Source organism: Micropterus salmoides, unplaced genomic scaffold, assembly GCF_014851395.1.
Source record: "Micropterus salmoides isolate LMB-PRFRI ecotype aquatic unplaced genomic scaffold, ASM1485139v1 Ms_hic_scaffold_2716, whole genome shotgun sequence".
NCBI lineage: Eukaryota > Metazoa > Chordata > Actinopteri > Centrarchiformes > Centrarchidae > Micropterus > Micropterus salmoides.
The window spans coordinates 16,613-36,460 of NW_024041947.1; the positions used below are offsets into that span (position 1 = coordinate 16,613).

A 19,848-nucleotide genomic window follows, 5' to 3' on the forward strand; every position below is an offset into this window, starting at 1 on the left:
AGCTGTCGATAAACAGAATCTCTGACACACAAAACAACCTTGTTTACGTTCCATCAAATATGCATTTTCTTTAACATAAAAATGTGGTTAGAGGCAGTGACACTGACATCAAACACGTGCCAGAATGTCCTGTGTTCAAATAAGGGGTTTTCAGGTAGAAAATCACTGCTAACAGTTACAGTTTTTTCTCTGCTTTACATTCAGTTTGTAATTTTACAACACACTTTTTGCAAAACTTTAAACACAACTCACTGCTTTACTTTACTAGGATTATTCTTAATTTATTCTTATTTCCAAGTTCTTTAAAATCTGGTATTAATAGATGGAATTTGTTAAAAAATTGCTCTCTTATGCTTCTATATTTATCACTTTCAGGAGCAAATGTGTCTCTGTCTCCACCTCACCTGTTGTACAGTGCTCACATACTCTATGTTCTTTAGGTAACCAGGACTTTTTGTCTCCCTTGTTCAGTTGCAAGGGTGTGGTCACTGAGTCTGTACTTGGTAAGACGCTGCCTCTGCTTGATATCTCGAGATATCCAGCCATTTTATAATCTCTGTTTAGGTCCAGATAACATTCTAGTTTGTGTTGTTTTTTGTCTCTTCCTTCCGATGTTCCAAATAAATATATTTGCTTTGAGTGATAATTTGGTTTACTCTAATTGGTGTTTGTAAAGCAGGTTTCAGGCCAGTGATTAGGGATTATGGGCAGGGAGACAACATTTTCCAAATTGGGCCCCTCATCGACACCTACTCCGATACCACCATCACCCACCCTCCTTTAGTTCTAATACAAATACTGGCAATTTCAAAGAAGCTCTTGGCCATTAGCCTTGAAGTGACACAGATGGAGTCGCTAACGACCATTTCCAAATTCAGTGTAGACTCATCCAGGCCATGCTCGCATTTATATTCAGTTACTCAATATGATAATAAAGGACAAAAGGTCGAGTTTTATTTATTTTGAAATCTTTCAAATTAAACTGTGACAGTTATATTTCTACTTTTAACTTAAAGGAAAAAAACTGAGTGATTAAAGAAAAGTAAAATCACACATTAAAGAAATTGAAATTGTGAGTAAAAAAATAAATGTAGGCATACTTCATCTATCAACTTCAATCTTGAGGGCTAGATTAATGAAAGTATTGGTCAAATTATATGCAACACTGAAATACTGTATAGAGTATATGACTGTGTCAGCTGAAATGATAATAATAACATAAACAGAGCCTTTGTTATGTATAGCTTATTGTATAGTAACTATATTGCAGCTGTATCCTATGACCAGTGTCGTGCTGCTGACTAGTGTTTACTGTAGGTCCATTTTCTTGAGGTTGCTGCAGGGGAACTGGTGGGTGTTATTAATCTTTATTAATATAAAAGGAAACACAAAATTCAGGTGACAGCTGAGGATTCAAAGTACAATAGAATAAAATGCAGTAAAGCTCTCGGGCATTCTGTGTTGCTTTTTGAGATATGTTTTCTCCTGATCTTTATTTGTCATTATACAGCACAAGATTGTAAAACAAAATAAATGTTTGTAGTCCCTTCATGCTACACACACAGAATGTAACAGATTAATATATTAATATTTGAATACACATTAAATGTGTATCAGTTATTTATTTATTTTTCACTGCGGGAGAAAATTGATGTATAGTGTGAGAGCGTGTGAAAACTGTCAGTTGCGTGAGTCCCACGCTCAGTGCCTGAGAGCTATGGTGTTATCATTACTTATAGGTTAAGCTAGCTAAAGCTTTATTTGCTAGTCTGACTAACTGTCAGCTCCTCGCCTTCGCCTGTCAGACATATGTGATGCCTCTTAACACTTTTGGCCAGAAATTTGGCCATTGCCTCCCTATGATTTTAGTTTTCTCTGTGTAATTTGGCTTTCTTTTCTGGGCCCCAGACAGGCTGCAGTGTTGCTTAAAGTGAATGGCATACATTAGCGGGTCATGCACATCTTCAGTGTTTCGACCATACCATTTTTACAATAACAGCGGGGGGTGGGTTATCAGATGACAAGTATGAAATATGTTTTAATGATAACAATACATGAAAATACATGTATGAATTGTTTTGGTAGTGATATAAGACAGTAATTAAAGTGTTGTACTTGATCCCATTAAAGGGTCCACCATTTTTTCAATGGGCCCCCCCTGGGCGTTGGGCCTGGGTCATCTGTACCATTTGATCCCCCTTGCAGCAGTCCTTGCAGGGTTAGAGAAAGGTGTGTGTGACATGTTGCAGGATTTGTTAGTGTAGTTAAGAGCCTTGAATTGGAGGGAGTCTTGGGGACTTGATCAGAGGTACATCAGATAGTTTAGTGCTCTTTTTTGCGTATCTATTATCAGTGGAAACTAATTCCGCCCCACACGCATTTGTAGGAGACTTTCAGGATGTTTCTTCTCCCATCTGGTGTAGTTCTGATTACTGAGTGGACCCCAAACTTCACTTCCATAGAGCGCAATCTGCTTAATAACACTGTCAAAGGCATTTAATTGGCATACTTAAATTATAGAAGTTCTATTAACAAGCCTTTTCTTTTAGTGCTTTCACTGCCGTACAGAAGTTCCCTGATGCTGTGATTTGAAGGCCCAGGTAGGTGTAGTTTATTGTATGATCTGGGGTGGTGTTACCTAGAGAGAAATGATGTCTGTTATAGTGATGATTTGAGTTTTTTGGGGGTTTAATGCCAGGGCCCAATTCTGGCAGTATTGTTCCAGGAGGTCTAGCTGCTGCTGTAGTCCCTCTTGAAGGTGACAGAAGCACCAGATCATCTGCATAAAACAGAGACTTGACTCCAATTGCACTGCTACTTATTTTATGTAGATGTTAAACAGTGTGGGACTCAGATTACAGCCTTAGCGAACGCCTCTCCTCTGAGTGTATGTCATTTTAATTCATGTACATGGATTTGATCGTGCTGTAGACCTTTCCTGCCATACCAATTTAGAGGATTCTATATTAGAGTCTATCATGCCAAATTGAATCAAATGCTTTTTTAAAGTCAACAAAACAGGGAAATATTTTTCCATTTTTTGTTTGATGTACATTTTTTTCACTGAGGGTGTGCAGGGTAAAAATGTGGTTGGTAGTGCCATGCTTTGGAAGGAAGCCAATTTGGTCTTTACTCAAGATATTCTGTTATTTAAATTCCTACAGAATAGCAGAATAACCAACCAGAGTACTGATCTTTTTCAGTCTACATCTTTAACCTATTTCCCTCTTGTCTGTCTTCCACCATCCTCCCTCTCTGTCTGCCTGCCTCCATCCTGTCTTTGTAGATGTGATGGGTAGAAACTGACAAGGGGTAACGAACTGATTGGGGTCCCCCCGCCTCTTGTTTTCCCTGTTCACACAGTATGAGCTGACTTTGGTTCACAGTTCTGGAAGAGCTGCAGAAGCTTTGGATGGCTTGACGTGCACTTGTTGTCTGCTCTGTTTGTTTTTTCTTGTGTGAGGTGTTATTGTGTGAATATACTCTACTACTAAACCAACAGTGCTATTGTGGATATGGTCACCCAGTTACCATCACTGGAAATTAATTTTGTTGATTAGGGACTGATACATAGTTCAATATGGAAATCGGACAAGGGGAAGTAAGATTGTCCTTCTCTGCATGGTAGTTGTAGTAGTCATTATAGTATGCATGTCAGAAAATATATAAACATATATATATATATTTTATATTTATTTATATTATAATATTATAATATATATTATTTATATTTATTATTTATAAATGTAGCCTGTATTAAGACAGGATAAATTAAGGGCTAAAGGAAATTAGTGTAGCAATAGTAGTTACAATAGATGTTTTAGTAATAACACTCAATAACACTGGTAATAGTAGTAATAGTAGTAGCTAGTAGATGTAACCAGTGGTTGAATTACAACAAGTCCTCCAAAATGGGCTGCCACGTTCTGCTGATACCTTCAATTAACAACATTTCCTCATTATGTTATGCAAAACATCCGCATCTGGGCATAATTACTTTTGCTATTGAAATCTTTTTGTATATAACATAATGTCTAGGAGACAGAGTTGCCATATTACTTCTGCATAAAGTGGAAACACAACGAACATCCTTACACCAAAGCCACGCATGGTTCTTTAGTGCAGTTTATGGGAAGTCCCGGGTTACAGGTTATTAAGTTGCTGGAAAGGAATAAAAGTCTAGTTCAATCAGAAAGCTGCTACGTGAAAGCTTAGATTTCTTTTTGATGCCCCTATGCAGGCCATTTCAACATTTGAATTCCTGGATACTTTAGTTGTAGTGCTACAGCAGTAGAAGTAGTAACATTGTTGGGTTTCATAATTTCAGTTTAAGTGTTTTTCCACATTTTCCACCCCAACAGAAATAAATATCTGTAGGAAACACAGAATATTTGTTATGTATTATTTTGCTATCAAGATGTTTTGATTATAAGCACAAAATATCAGCTTCAGTCCAAATGGATCGGGCTTCCATCCTCATGTCTGTCAAGTCGTGCTGATAACATGTCTTACAGGTATTCCCAATGCTGCAGGTGGCAGTCATCATTTATTAAGAAGTCTCATAAAAAGGCTGTGTACAGGAAGTGCTTCACTCAGGGATTGATTTATCTTGGATGGAGCTGCAGGGTGCTTCTCCTCAGGGTTGGAAAAACATACACAGACACAGACACAGACACAGACACACACACACACACACACACACACACACACACACACACACACACACACACACACACACACACTTGACTAGATAATCAACTTTGCATCCTCTCTTCTCTTGTTTTTACAACTTCCCCTTTCTCAGCATCTTCCTTTTCATCTCTTCCTTCCTGCTTGACTCTCTGAGACATTTTTTTTATCACCTTTCTTCCTCTCTGTCCATCCCTGTCTTTCCCTCCTGCTCTTTACTTTTCGGTCTTTCTATAAAATAAAACCAAGAAACCTGCTCATCTTCCTACAGTATCCCCAGTTTATCTTCTCTCCTCTCCCGCTCTAATCCACCCTCCCTTTCCATTCACTCTTTCTTTCCCTTTCGATTAAAAGTAGGTCATTCTGCAACATTGAGCTACAGCTCCTGCCAACCAAGCATGACATCCACATATACACACGTATCGCCTGGCAACTACATGTTCACCCTGCACTTCCTCCATCCCCCATCCTCATTTCAGCCATCTTACCTTCCCTGGAGGTTGTGCTGAGTACACAGGGCTGGGTTTGCAATCTGAGGCGGCTTTGTTTTGTCCCTGTTCTGCTGCCATAGAGGGGCTGAGGGTTAATTGAGCATAGCTTTGTTGTGGAAAGTAGGGTTAATTTCACTAAAACATACATAATGTCTGTAGATGTTCAGTGGAGGGGTTAGTAACAGTCAATGCTGAATATTAACTAAATGTTCTAATGAGAACCAATGTGTGAAATTAGGGTTACATTAATTATCTTAATTAATTAATTAACTAATTAATTGATTGCCTTACATTGATGTTTTGTGCTAAATTCACCTTCAGGAAAAGCTTCAGCGACAGCATTTAGACTGCTCATGAATGTTCATTTTAGACCATGGAAACAAACATACAAAAAAAGTCCCAAGGTCCACTTACCAGCAGTTTCCTGAGCTTTCAGCTGGTTCTCAAGGTCTACCTAAATGGATGGCTTTCAAATGATGATCGTTAGATGCGGTTGAGAGCTCCAGAAAAAGATAGCAAGTTAACCTTTTTGGCAAGCATTTATACTTATGGGACAGTGACGACTTTTCATTCTACTTATGCCATGATACTAGTATGAATTACTATTACTGTTTCTACAACTATGCAAACAAAAAGCAGAGTCTGCAGAATGGCAAAAACACCCGGATGTTGTGCTGATTTGGAATAAACACTCCAGTATGCATCGGACCACAATGCTCTAGAACTGCAGCATCCCTTCATCAGTGGTGTACAAGGAGGAAATAACACCTCTGGAGCATCTAGGGCTTAAGTGTCTTGCTCAGGGACACAATGGTAGATGTCTCACAGTGGAATCAAACCCAGGTCTCCCACACCAAAGGCAAGCATTTTATGGATGCGCCATCACCACCCGCTACTGTGATGAACAGTATGCACATTCAGTGCAGATTTGTAGTACATACTGCATATTTCATACTACAAATTCAGTGTTTGGTGAGTCCGACACTTCTTTTTGTCTTTTATATTCTCATAAAATTGGGGTTGGCATGTTGAACAGCAAACTGCAGCATTTTAATGGTTTGCTTACAGTTTTTTACTATTGCTATGACAACACTTTATGACAATACTTTTATCAATCACACCACTGGCAAAACAGTTAACTTCACACTCAAAGTCACACATTGTAAACATTGTAAACTAAACTCCAACACTAATTTTCAAAATACAATAATACATTTACTCAATACACTATATCTACCAAAACACTGAAAACATGTCCTAAAATCAAATAATTCTTCCAAAACACTAACACACGTTCTCTTCCAACAGGAACATTTAGTCAGTCATAGTACAATGTCATAAAAACACTAATTTCAGGTGGAATTACAGAAACTGCATTATTTTATATGTCAGGCCTGCCCTTATACAGTAGACAGTATATTGTATTGATCACAGATTATGCTTTGCACTGCAGTTTCTTTAGAATACATGGCAAAATTATTTACACTTTCCGGCAGGAGGAGCCCTAAAAATAAATATTTGTGTTTCAAGTCACAATATGAAAAGCTGTTCACGTTGAATTTAGCCTATAAGTTCGGTTTAGAACATGATGTTATCTGTTCTGACATACAGTGTGAAAGCATTTGTAAATTTGGCAGTTTTGTTCTTGGTTGAGCTTGTGTGTAAAAGAATTCCAATCATTTTAAAATTGTGTCACTGTATGCATTTTGTATCAAAGCAACAAGAAATGTGTTAATTGTATAGCCTACACAGAGGGATGTTGTGCAAACTGTGTTTAGAGTTTAGGAAAATTGTTTTAAGTATTGAAAGGATTGTCAAAGCGATCGTAAAAAGCTGAATTGTCGGTCTTCTAGATTACATTACTACTCATAAACACAGAGCTGTTAAGTAGCCAGCTCTCACATCTTAAATTTCAGAGCATCTCACCAGCACATAAATGCATCACAAGTCAGGGTTCACGCTTGCAACTGCATTATCACACAAAGATAATGTGGTCACAGATGTTATCACCACATATATTTGCTGTGATGGATTACCCAGCATAAGCAAGTTTTGCATGTTGATTTTCAGAAATTAACTGAACTTGATGGTTTACATTAGGTAGGAGAAACATCTACAATCTACAGCACTGATGTATGCTTTAGAAAATGTGGATAATAAAGAAGAGAATATCTTTTTTTTAGCAATAAAACAGAAAAATAAAGAGAACAATTATCTGGTGATGGAACCCAAAGCTAAAATACTTCTTAGGATGACAAACTAGAACGAAGCAAATAATAGTTAACCAGTTTAGAAACATCATAATCACATAATTTCTGTGCTTTATAGAATAGTAAATCTGGATTCACAAATACTACTTATATTATGATGCTACACACAAACATAAACCGAACACCTCCCACTCTTTTCTCAATTACCTCATCAGCTCATGAGTGGCTGTGATGGCAATCCCTTTAAAGATCCTATCCCAAGGAAATGATGTCAGTGTCATTTCCCCCACACCCTCTTTAGCATGTGACCCGTGACCTTCTAGTGTGTGGATGAGCTATTTATTGCCATGACCTCTCAGTCTGTGTGTGTGTGTGTGTGTGTGTGTGTGTGTGTGTGTGTGTGTGTGTGTGTGAGCACAGTAATGGACTAGGTTCAAAGGCCATTGCTGAAGGGGCAGGTTGGGAATGTATGGCGGGGTGGGAGGTAATATGCATGTTTCGAGGTGTACATAACACACACACGGCTACACACACACACAGACACACACACACACACCTCTGGGACATTCATTAGTGAATTGGTGAGTGCTAGACCTGTTTTGGATCAACAGGGAATAGCAGGTGATAGACTGGACATCAAAGTGCACACATTAACACACACACACACACACACACACACGCACACACACACACACGCACTCCTTACTGTCCCATGTGGCTGATGAAAACAGGTCAGAGAGAGGGCGTGTTTGATGGAGAGAATTGACAACATCAGTCGTTTCTTTATTCACTTCTCACATTCAGTACAGTCTTAAATATGTACCGTCTGTGTGGAAACGCACCTAGTTTACAGCTGGACACATGTTTATACTGTTAATTTAGAAAGATCAATCAACTTCACCTCTGTCAAAATTCTCTAATTTGCTAATAAGACTTTTGGTTGTCTTTAAATTGAGATTACTAAATAGTGTAAAATAGACAGTCCAGGATGTCAATACTTGCAAATAATGTATACTGTAGTATTGTAAGACAATCTGTACGACTGCAAGATAATTTGATAGCTGGAGGATGTTATTGGGGTGAAATTGGGTCAGGTTCAGGCGTTTTCCCAAGCACAGCTAAGACAGTGCTGCTGCTAAACAAGATGACGAGGACAGTCTCTGATGTGTGTATCAGTAGTATTAAACAACAGCACAGCCTCATTTAACATACACATTCTCCTTAAGTAGGGCATACATCTAGTGTGCCCTTTGGTAATGCACTTAACCCAGTTAAACATTTCTCCCCCAGATGTTCCATATGTGCCATACTGTAGTCAGAGAGAGGAGTACTGCGTAAACGCATATTGGATGAACTCTTCAGTCAACAGATCGAGTTAAGGATGATGTAATAGCTTATCAATAGTGACATTTGGAAAGTTTAAACACAATTAAAGTTTTATAAGGCATCTGAGTACATAGATAGATTTAATTCATTCAAACAGTAAGAAGAATTTCTGTGTCTTCTCATATTTGGTGGATGTGCAGTGTCGCGGACTGAAATGTGCTCTGTTCATTTTCACAGCAGCTTAGGTTTTGCTTTCATGACTTAAAGCAAAGAAAGGCGTGTTAGGGGATTACAATGGAAAACAAATTACAACCAAAATATTCCACAATGCATAGGCCCAAATAGCTAATTAGCTGAAATATATAGAAAATGCATAAAAAATAATGAATGCAAAGTTTGCTCCTGAGAAAATGTAGTGGATTCAGTGTCAACAACTGCAATTATCAATCATTGCACCAAAAAAACACATCTTGTATGGATATGTATGCAGTTTGAAAGAAAATTAGGCCTACCAGATCTCTGTAGCCCTAGCATAACACATCCGAACCTTGGACTGAACGGTCGGTGGTTGAGTTGCATTGTGGGTAATGCAGACACCAGGTTTTGACAAGGAAGAATGCATGTATGATGAAAGCCAGCAAGCCGGCTACACATACAATAAAAATTACATCAGAAGATTTAACAAGCAGCCCACCACAACACCTAACACACAACAGCAGAAAATAGAGAATGTACATGCTGGAAATGGACTTGTATGAAAGCACCATTTTGTTGCATCTGAGTGTGTGGGTGTGTGGTTTTATTGTGTTGACTGAAACAGTTTTGTCACTGTAGCATAACACTGTATTGGAGATGTAGTGTGTTTTTGTGTGTGTTTTAGATTCCCATAGAGGCTTTCTTCTTTTCCTCCGGGCAGACTGTGTTAGTGTGTGTTTCTGCGTATGTGTGAGTGTGTGCATCAGCAGCAACACAGACAAGACGGACAAAAAGAAAGAGGGAAAGAGCATCCTGTGATCCTGAGGGCAGCGGCTGGCATGCAGACGTGCTCTTTGAAAGCTCAAACACATAGTTGAAGAAACAACACTGCTGCAGACAGTCTTGAGGCGTGTGTGCGTGTGTGTCTGCTCTACTGTATCCTCTGCTTCCTTCTGCGCTCAGACTAACAAAGACTAATGAGCATCATATGGCAGGAGTCTTCACTTCTTTTTCAGTGATTCGCCATGTGTCAAGGGGTCCAGTCAGAGAGACCCACAATGAGCGCAGATATTTCTTGTTTCAAATAGCATCTGGTTCCATCTGTTGAACTTTGGTGTGAAGACTCAAAAGGTTGTAATATTGTACATTCGTTCTCTTTGTGTCTCATCAGGTCTGCCAAGTGGTCACGACAGACAGACGATAACTGTCCACATCAGTGAACGTAAGTCAGTGTTTCTGTTAAATCAGTACTGCACGTTAGACTGAATAGACTGCGTAGACCACTAGTAGACTACTATGTTAGTAATGTACATTCACAGTGATCTCATCTGCAACCCTGATTCTTTACATGTTCTTTAAGCTCATGTAAGAGGCAAAATACTTCTTCATATGTCCTTATGTGAATGACGTAAATGTTGCTTTGTATCATTTGTAGTCTTACAAACTGGACAAAAAATCTGTCTGTAATTTTTGTGTTGGACTGAAAAAGTAGCCCAATTATAGTTAAAGGACACCTGTTATCCTGCATTTCCATCCTATATTCTATAGTTCGGTGACTCCTTTATAGCAGCAAAATCATTTTCTATCTTATGGTGCTTTCAAACCAAAAGCGAAACGAGCAAGCGGGGCGGTGAGTTTACATACAAAGTCAATGCAATGTAGAGCCGCAATTTCCTGTTGGGGCCGGCGACGCGAAGGCAACGCGAAGGAATTCGCGTGAGTTGAATATTTTCAACTCAAGTGAAGAAGTCGCATGACGCTGAGTCGCAATAGTCTACCAGTGTTGAGATTGTCCGTACGTCACCGAGGCTTCAGAGCAATGTGTGGAGAGGGCCAGGCAGAGCAGGGGATTGAAAATCTGCTGTCCGGGTGAGAGCTGCTAAACGTGGGGGAGAGGAGTAGGGAGCAGCGCTGCAACCATTGGACAAATAAACCCCCGTAGTTGGTTGGATTCTGCTCTGACAACTACGCCGTTTACTTGCGGGAGGAGCTCGGAGTTAACTGCTTTTATAAAATTAGCTTTTTACTTTAGTTTTTGGGATTTCAACGTTGATTTATCTTCGCTGGAGCTTCTCAGCAGCTAGATTCCATGCACATCCGGTTCCAGTGTTGTTGTTAGCGTTGTTAGCTTTGTCGGACTGTGACTTCATATTTATATAAAAAATGGACAAAACAGGACATTGATGGGAGAAAAGAAAGCGAGGAGGGTGAACTACCTGGTGAGTTCAGAAAAGACGTGTCTGTAACTTTATTCCAGCTATTGTTGTACTTTACTGTGACCAAGTATAGCAATAGCATAGCCCTGATTGATCCAAACTCCATTCAGAAAACAAACATTTTAGAAGTTGTTGTCCTGCTGTCTTGCTGACAGACCTGACAAAGTATGAATTCATATGTTTAACAAATCTGCATCATATTGTAGTTATTTCAGCATCAGTTTAATCTGTTTATTGCTATTTAATCACAGCAAAATGTTTACTTTGGGTTCATACAGTTGTAGTAAAGGCGAGTTGTGTTTATTCACGTTATTGCGTTAAAATCGCCTTCTCGCGTTGTGTGAACACTTGCAGCAAATGTACTCACGCGAGGAAAGCGTCGCGAGGCGAAAATTCGCAGTTGGTCTGAATGCGGCATTAAACTGGCCCTTCATGTAGGCCTTCATTTCAGCCTCTGTCTGAAACAAGCTGTAGATGCCCCTGTCTCTTTTTCGCCATGTTTAACATGAACTTCCAACAGTTTAATATTATAGATAAGTCATAAAATATGGCATAATAGGTCTCCTTTAAGAACATGCCCCCAGAAAAGTAGCCCAATGTTTCATTTAGGAAGGGTTTTGTGTATTTAAATCAGTTTCTATCAGTATAATTAGTTTGACTAATAAATAATAGGAGTCAAAAATATCAGTCACCTGTTTCCCGAAAAAATTGCAGGTTAAAAACATCCAGCTGGTGAATATTAAACTTAAAAGTAACCTCACAAGTTGTTGACATGTCTAGTTGATGACTGCCTTTTGCCTTCAACACTTCCTGACAGGAGAAACCTGGTTTTCTGTTGTTTTCCTCTGACTGTTCAACATGCTGCTTTGATCGATTACTGTAAAGTGTGGAAGTCTGACCAATCACATTTCTTTATCCATATTTTTAGTGTAAGTGCTTGTAATTTCAGCAGGGAATGGCCACCAACTAACAGGAAACATCATAAAACACTGGTGTCATTGTGGTGTGTATTCCATTCCTGCTGTTGCTTATTTACCAGTTTGCAATTTACTTTGACTGCTTGCTTGCTTGTACCTTACTACTACTGTAGCTACAGTATTTATTTATTTATGTGTGTGTGCACGCAGTACTCTCAGTAGCCATGAGAGCACTGTGGTGCTGAGGATAATTGTGTGTGATGGATGGAGGGCTATTTTTGGGGTGTTTGTAGAACACAATTGGTTATGCTGTGTTCGGGGTATGTATGGAGGTCAGAGAAATGATTGAGGGGGCAGTTAATGTGTTAATGCTTCCAGCTTAGCCACTGTCCCAGATAGATAAAAAAAGAAAATATTTGTCTAGAGAAATATACGGGTTTGTATTTAGAATGATCTTTTTCAGCAAGACAGTAAGAATTAGATTTTTCACAGACTGAAATCTGCCCATTGGTGATAATAGTGACCATAGTTGATTTATACTGCCCTTATGCAATAACTAAATTACCCACATTGAGTTAGTAAGGTTACAAATGGGAATTTGAAATTGACTCCGTGCAATGCTTTTACTGTAATAAGTGACTTAATCAAGGTGTTTAATTCAGGGAAAGTAGAAAGCTGCATTTAGTTGCGTGCTTGTTCTCCTTTGTATTTATTTCATACAACAAGCACACACACAGATACAGACCTGCTTTGTTTGTCATATGCACCCCACATGTATAATTACGCACACAATCATTAAATGGCATTCAAGTGTGAAATGAGGGATTTTCCAGTTTTGGGACATGTTTACACACACACACACACACATAACCACACAAAATACTACTCACAAAATCTACATGACAAACTCACGGTCATTTCATCTCCTTAGCCCTGCCTCCATTGTATTTGTCCCTGAAGAGCACCATTAGCACTCATCATCATCCAAAATGACTCTTTTAAAATCTCCCAGTGCTGGAAACAATGGAATAGTGGCAGGTGTGAGTGTTTGTGGGTACTGGGTTGGGGATGGGACTAACTGAATATACAGCTATCTATGTTTGAAGAAATTCTACATTTTATTACGTACTGTAGTGTCTGCACTATATCCTCTTTTAAAGAGCAGATCCCTTTTGGCCAAATCTAATTGTAAAACCAGTTGTTATAACTGGATAATTCCCTGAAAAATCTCTAAAACCTTCAAGACCTGATTCAGCCATGTGTTTGCAGCTTCAATAATCAAACCTCAATTATGCTAATCGTGCTTGCCTTCACAGTTCATTTGATGGTTAGCTCTTGCATTTTAAGTGGCCTCTATTAAGAAATCTAAAACCTGTGAGGGCTACGATAAGAAATTAAGTTTTAAGAGGAATTGATTCATTCTACATTTGGACTGACAACACTGGGAAATGCAACTTCAATAGACTTTATGGTACCAGAGCATTTATGATAAAAATATCTATAGTCTAAGTGTATATTAATGACTTATAGGAATCACTCTCATCTTAAATAATGGAAGAAATCATATAATATTTAAAGATATATTTTCTTCTCATTTAGCAAATGTATCCTAATTCCCTCGTTTCTTTTATCTTTCCACTCTGAGCACGCTTCTGGCAAAACTAATGGAAGGTCACTAAGTAGTTTCACAATACACAATACACAGTATGTACATAATGCAAATTAACATGTTCATTTTAGAAATAGCCTGCAACAGTCCAGTCTGTTTGTGTTAGAGCCTGTAGCACGAGATGCAAAAGGGAGGGGGCCAGAAAAACTCACATCCATTTGCCTAATGGCTTCTACGATGTACCTGTTAATGTAATGTTGGGAGAAGTGCTCAGATTTGTGTGTGTGCAATGATAATGTATGCTTGAGGTCGTGGACCTCGGGCTAAACGAAGGTAATTGTGACCTGGTTGTGTTTTGGTTAGTCTCTTAGGTCAAAATGTGAAACAAGTTAGAGTTGAGCACACTATCACACTTTCAGAGCAGTCTTGCCCAACCAAACCTGCCAGCATGGTGCAGGACATGTGCATGACCCCCAGACTACCCTGTAAACCCCGTAAAACCCAGCCACGCACTCTCAAAACCACTGCTATGACCGGGTGTGCACCAGCTCCTCTGGACTGACATCAAGCAAGGTAAAAATTATGTTCTTCTGTTGCTGCCCTATGACTGGGCCCCTGAAACAATGGCAGCTTGTGCTAGATTTCAAACAAGTTAACCTAAATTCTCCCTGATTTGGCACTGTGGTATATGGCTCTTGGCCTGAACAGAGTGTAGACAACCATGTGTCTCCTCCAATACACTTAGAGCCATCAACCACTTTCACCATGCGCCTGCTGGGAGGTCTAACACCTGGAAGATATCAGCCCAATAATTGCCTGATTTGTCAAACATGGCTAATATGAAATGAAAATATGCATGGTAGAAGACAACTGATTTTGAGTCTAGGACACCTTTTGAGACCCCAGTGGAAAGGCTAGGATGCAAGAATTTGGCTTTTATCACCTAGTTTGACAACATTTATAAAATGCTCTGGGATGCTTTGGGATGCTTTGGACAACTCAAGGGCTTGAAAATGTATTTGCAATTTCATGTGATAAACATTTGCCGTCTGCCAATATTTGTGATCAGACTGTAAACATAGTTGCATAGTTGATTTTTTTTGTAAAAATGGACCCCAGCTTTCTGCAGCTTGCAGTATGCCTGCTATTTTCCACTGCCATGTGTGGTAATGTGGAGTTTGTAGTATGTGATGTTCTCTGACCCTTTTTCTCGTGTCTCAGTGTATCACTGTGTGCTATCATTTATAATGCACTGCCGTGTGTTTAGAGGGTTCCACACATGAAGAGAAACACTGACCTATTTCAGTGCTTTCACTGCCAGTGTCTCCTTTCTCTGTCCATGATGTCACTCTCCTTTTCTTTCCTTTTTATCTTGATTTCTCTCTCTCCATGGCTTCTCTGCTGGGAACAGATCTGCAATTCAAAGCAGATCATATTAGACTGTGTGGCTTGGTCTTTTCCTAATCCTTTCCCTCTACCATTCTTCCCTTCTGGTGTCTGTGTAAGTGCCTGTGTGTGCTGAAAAGAGTTCAGTAATTAACAGAGATGGGTCAAGTTTCACAACAGCTGGGCTGCAGAGATATATGTGCACTTATGTATGTATGTGTGTGTGTTTGTGCATGTATATAAGGAATGAGGGTGTGTCTGGGTGTGTACCTCCCTATGTGTCTGTATCCATGCATGTTGCGTGTTCATGTGTGTGTGATTGGTACGTTATGCCAGCCATTTGCTGGGGTATTAGCTCCCCAGGGGCAGATTAGCTATTTAGTTGAATAGTGTTGGATTGACATACCACCAGATGGTTTATGAATGTGTGTGTATGTATGTGTACGCGTGTGTGGTAGGTGTTTGCATGTTTTGGGTGAAATCTGATTACTGCCCTCAGGCCAAAAAGCTGTTGTGTCCCCTCTGTTGTGAAATCTGTGTGTTATTTTACAGCTCATAGTTTTCATAGAGATAAAGGTTGATGCAGAATTTTTTGACCATTTGGATACACGTTTAACCAAAACAGTTTGTACAATTAATAGGAAACAGTATTATAAGACTTATCCTAATGGAAATCAACAGTGCTGACATCCTTGTTTTTTTAAGGGAGCCTTTGTAACCTTTGCTGAACAACTTAATCAACAGAAAACAGAAACTAAGTAATGAGTTAGCTTAGAAAGCAAATTTTCAACCTGCTGGCCAGATGTTAGAAAGACGGCCCTAAAATAGTGGCACAAGTATAGAAAAATCTGATGATTTTTGCTAACATTAGCTAACATTAGCCACCATAAGCTACTGGTCATACCGGACCAAGTAAGGCTCTAGCAGCACAACGTCCTGAATGTATTGAATTGAGAAAAGGTATGTTTTATTGCTTATGAATGAAACTTTTTATTTGTAAAAGAAATAATGTATTGTTTCTTCTTTCAAAAGTTTCTAATATGTATGTATTATTTTTGGAATTGTACTTAATGGAATCATAACAGCTGTGGTAACTATATTTAACATTTTAAATTAGGAATCAGAGTCCAGTTCTCACAACAAAGAATATTACTTTATTTATTTAATTGTAATACATTTCTTTAAAGGGGCTACATGTACTTTTCAGCGGCCACTACCGGTGCAGTTGATAATGATGATAATGTTACACTGTCTGCATTTAGCTGACGTGATACATCTGCATTAGCTCCCCTGCCCCTTTTCAATAACTGTTTGTTTATCTCTCACCGGAGGTTTAGTAATGTCAGCACAGCTAAATGTATTGGATAATGAAAGACTGAATATTACAAATGAGATTGTTGCTACACTTTATAACATGATTCTGCTCTAGCTGCTCGTAACTCTTTTATTCACCTTAACGCAGACGACACCATTATTTATACATCTAGCCCCTCGTTAGTATCTGTATTAACAAACCTGCAGAAAAGCTTTAACACCATACAGCGCTCCTTCCATGACATAAAATTCTTACTAAACTCTGATAAAACTAAACCAATTGCTGCCGACACCTGTACATTTATCTAACATTATCACTCTGGAAGGATTTGAACTGGAAAATGTGGACACCTACAAATATTTAGTTGCCTGGATAGATAGCTCACTTTCCTTCCAGTCTCACAAAAAACATCTACAGTCTAAGATCAAATCCAGGATAGGCTTCCTATTCTGTCACAGGGCTTCCTTTACCCGCACTGCTAAACATGCTGTAGTGAAAATGACCATTTTACGATTCTCGATTTCAGTGATGTGGTATATAGAAATGCCTCTAACTCTCTATTGAAGAAATTAGATGTGGCATATCATAGTGCAATCCACTTTGTTACAGGAGCCGTATACCGTATTTGTAATTTTTGTATTTTATGTGAAATTACATATTGTACTGCATGACTTTTCTTCATCCTGACAAGGTTGCCATTGTAAATGAGAATCTGTTATCAATCTGCTTACCCTTGTAAAACAAAGGCAAAATAAAAAATTAAATAAATACTGTAGTGAATGCGTCTTCCGCTGTGGTGTTGTTCTGCACCATTATGTTGCATTATTCTATATTACGTGGGTCACGTAAGTTACAGCAATGAAGTGAAGAAGCTCTGTACCTGAGTATCTTAAAACGACAATCAATCTAAAGTTAATGTAACAAAGCAAACTGCGGCAGAGTGCTTAAGTAGCTAGTTGCTGGCTACAATGTTGTTGCTGCATGTACAGTACAGAATCAATAGGCAAGAGGCTCGGGAGTGCGCGTACAGTCACATCCAATGGATTTCCTGGGAAAATCCAACCTTTACAAAGGGTTAGGCATACTGGCTGTCAGAGGTAACAGAAAAACCCGGCAAGTGGATCATTTTTATGTGAGGTTACAACCTCCTCACACACAAGCAATAAAATTAATTAATTTCATAAAAAAAAAAACTACATATAGCCCCTTTAAATGTATACATACAGTTGACTCAATAACAGTTGACTGAGTGAGCCCAGTGCATTCAAAGTCTTTGTCAGCACCTTTTACACTTTTTTACATTTTCCTTGGGATTTGAAATGGCAATCACTCCCACCTGATAGTTTTTAAAAATATCATCCTGTTGTCATAGCTTTGAGCTCTAGTGTGATTTGAAGCAGAGTGAAGGATTGATCCTGGTGGGGGATAGCAGCATGGGGGACAGGGATTAACAGTGGGCAGGTGGTCCTGGCATGGTTGCCAGTACACAGACCTGGCTGTCATGTGGAGGTGGTGGGGAGTAAATTAGAAATCTTTGGCTTGTGGACTGGCTGATGAATAATGGAACAGTGTGGCAAGAAGAATTTAGACCAATGAGTGTAGAAAAACATTGATGTACAGTAGTGCTGTAGTGTTGTCACCAGACTACACGTTCCTGCAGGGTCAATCTAAAGATTTTGTGTTGGTTTATCACTCACTTTGCCAGTTTCTGAGACCTGAAAGTCCTAATTTGGACAAAAGGAAAGGCAGCTTGGTATGGGTGGAGTTGAGGTAACACAAACAAGAAGCTACCATGACCATTAACTGAGCATTTTTGAGGTTGAAATAAGGACACAAACGCAAGAAGTCAACGTAGCATTTGAAAAAATGTTTACAGGTACAACGTTTCCCCTTATTTTTTAGATACAATCTTTGGCCTCTAGTTTGACATAATAATAGTCATTTGACAAGCTCAGTCAATAAGTTAATAGTACAGCTGCAAGCCACAATAACTTTCTGGATATGAATGTACCACTGACAGCATTTAAATGTGACTAGTCCATTAAGCAGCCAACTGACAAACATATCTCCTCTTCTTTATTCAGAGAAATTGACTTTATAATCTGACCTGGATTCATATGGACTGTCTTGTGGTGGGACAATGCTTGGAAAACAGATATCAGGGCTTCTCAAAAGTTTAATAATTTGCACACCCTTAAAAACCTTTAAAAACACAAGCAGGAGAGCTTTTTGGTAAGGTTCAATGACCAAGTAGAGTGGGTGACACAGCTTGTTTATGCAGGTGACTATATTTAACATCAAATGATGGAAACACATTCATGTTTATTATATTTTCACAAATGGTTATATTTGTTTTTGTAGAAATAGATTTGCCTTTTGTATTTTTCAATAAAATTGATACTCCAAGAATTAAAAATGTAAGATAAGTAAATTAAATGTGTTAATTTTTGTAGAGATGTGACAAATAATTTTTTCACTATTGTGAGATGAGAAGTGGTAATAATAGAAGTATCCACTAAAGTCTATAAATGCCTGCAAACCTCCCAAGTTGAAAGATTATTAAAATATACACTACATTGTAGCAAAGATAATGGAATGCTGAAATAAGTGTTCCTAATAATTCTCCATCATAATTTCAGGGCAGATGATTTAATGCATTACAAAATTTTCTGGGAAGCAGCTTGTGATTGGAGATTTATGAATCAGTGCCATAGAGTTTCTCCTTGGCTTTGTTTCTAGGCCGCTCTCTCTGGGGAGCCACACAGGGACTCAGCTGTAAATGTAGGCCAGAGTCGACACACACACACTCAGAATACATACACAGCTACACACTCACCCACACTCACAAACAGTTTATACTGTAGATATACTTTATGGTATACTATGCTGTCTTCATCCTAATCTTCTATCTCTGTCTCTTGTCTGTATTCACAGGTCCTTGGCTCAGGAGAACTATCCAACCAATCAGGAGAGGTGTGGGGCGACGCCGTCCAATTGGTGGGGAAGAAATGTTGGGGCAGGGCGGGCATGTGGCCCTGGCTCTCGTGTCATTGCTACTGCTGTGGCACAAAGCAGCACCCATTGAAGTCCCACAAGACCGTAAGTCACTCTGCACTCATCAGATCCACTTTAATACAATATGTTACAGAAAATAGTGATTGAAGTGCCATACCAAAAACTATGACAATTAATCTGGTTATAGATGGCTCAGATAGGTTTGTAATTGGTGTTCCACAAGGGCACATTGACTTACTGTCTGGAAAACAGCACTTTAGACAAACAAAGATGGGTTTACGGATGATTTTCTTCTTCTTGGTCAGTTTTTGATAACTTTAAATAAATAAAATAAAACACTTTCAGGTTCGTAGGAACCAATCACCGAGATACAGAAGAATGAAACTTCTTCAGTACAAAGTAATTTATTCTATGGAAAGTACAATACAAATCTGGAATAGGAAGGGTCTGGATTCAGAATGCAGAATATCTAAAACTTC

General features: G+C 38.8%; 1 long non-coding RNA gene across 1 annotated transcript in view; it reads left to right on the forward strand.

Annotated features, from left to right (window-relative positions):
* Positions 1-19,452, forward strand: part of LOC119919393 — a 33,982-nt gene extending 14,530 nt beyond the window's left edge. Inside the window, exons 2-3 of the long non-coding RNA XR_005447691.1 lie at positions 10,083-10,133; positions 19,289-19,452. This is a non-coding gene — a long non-coding RNA (uncharacterized LOC119919393). The remainder of the gene's footprint in view (positions 1-10,082; positions 10,134-19,288) is intronic.
* The last annotated feature ends 396 nt before the right edge of the window (positions 19,453-19,848 follow it).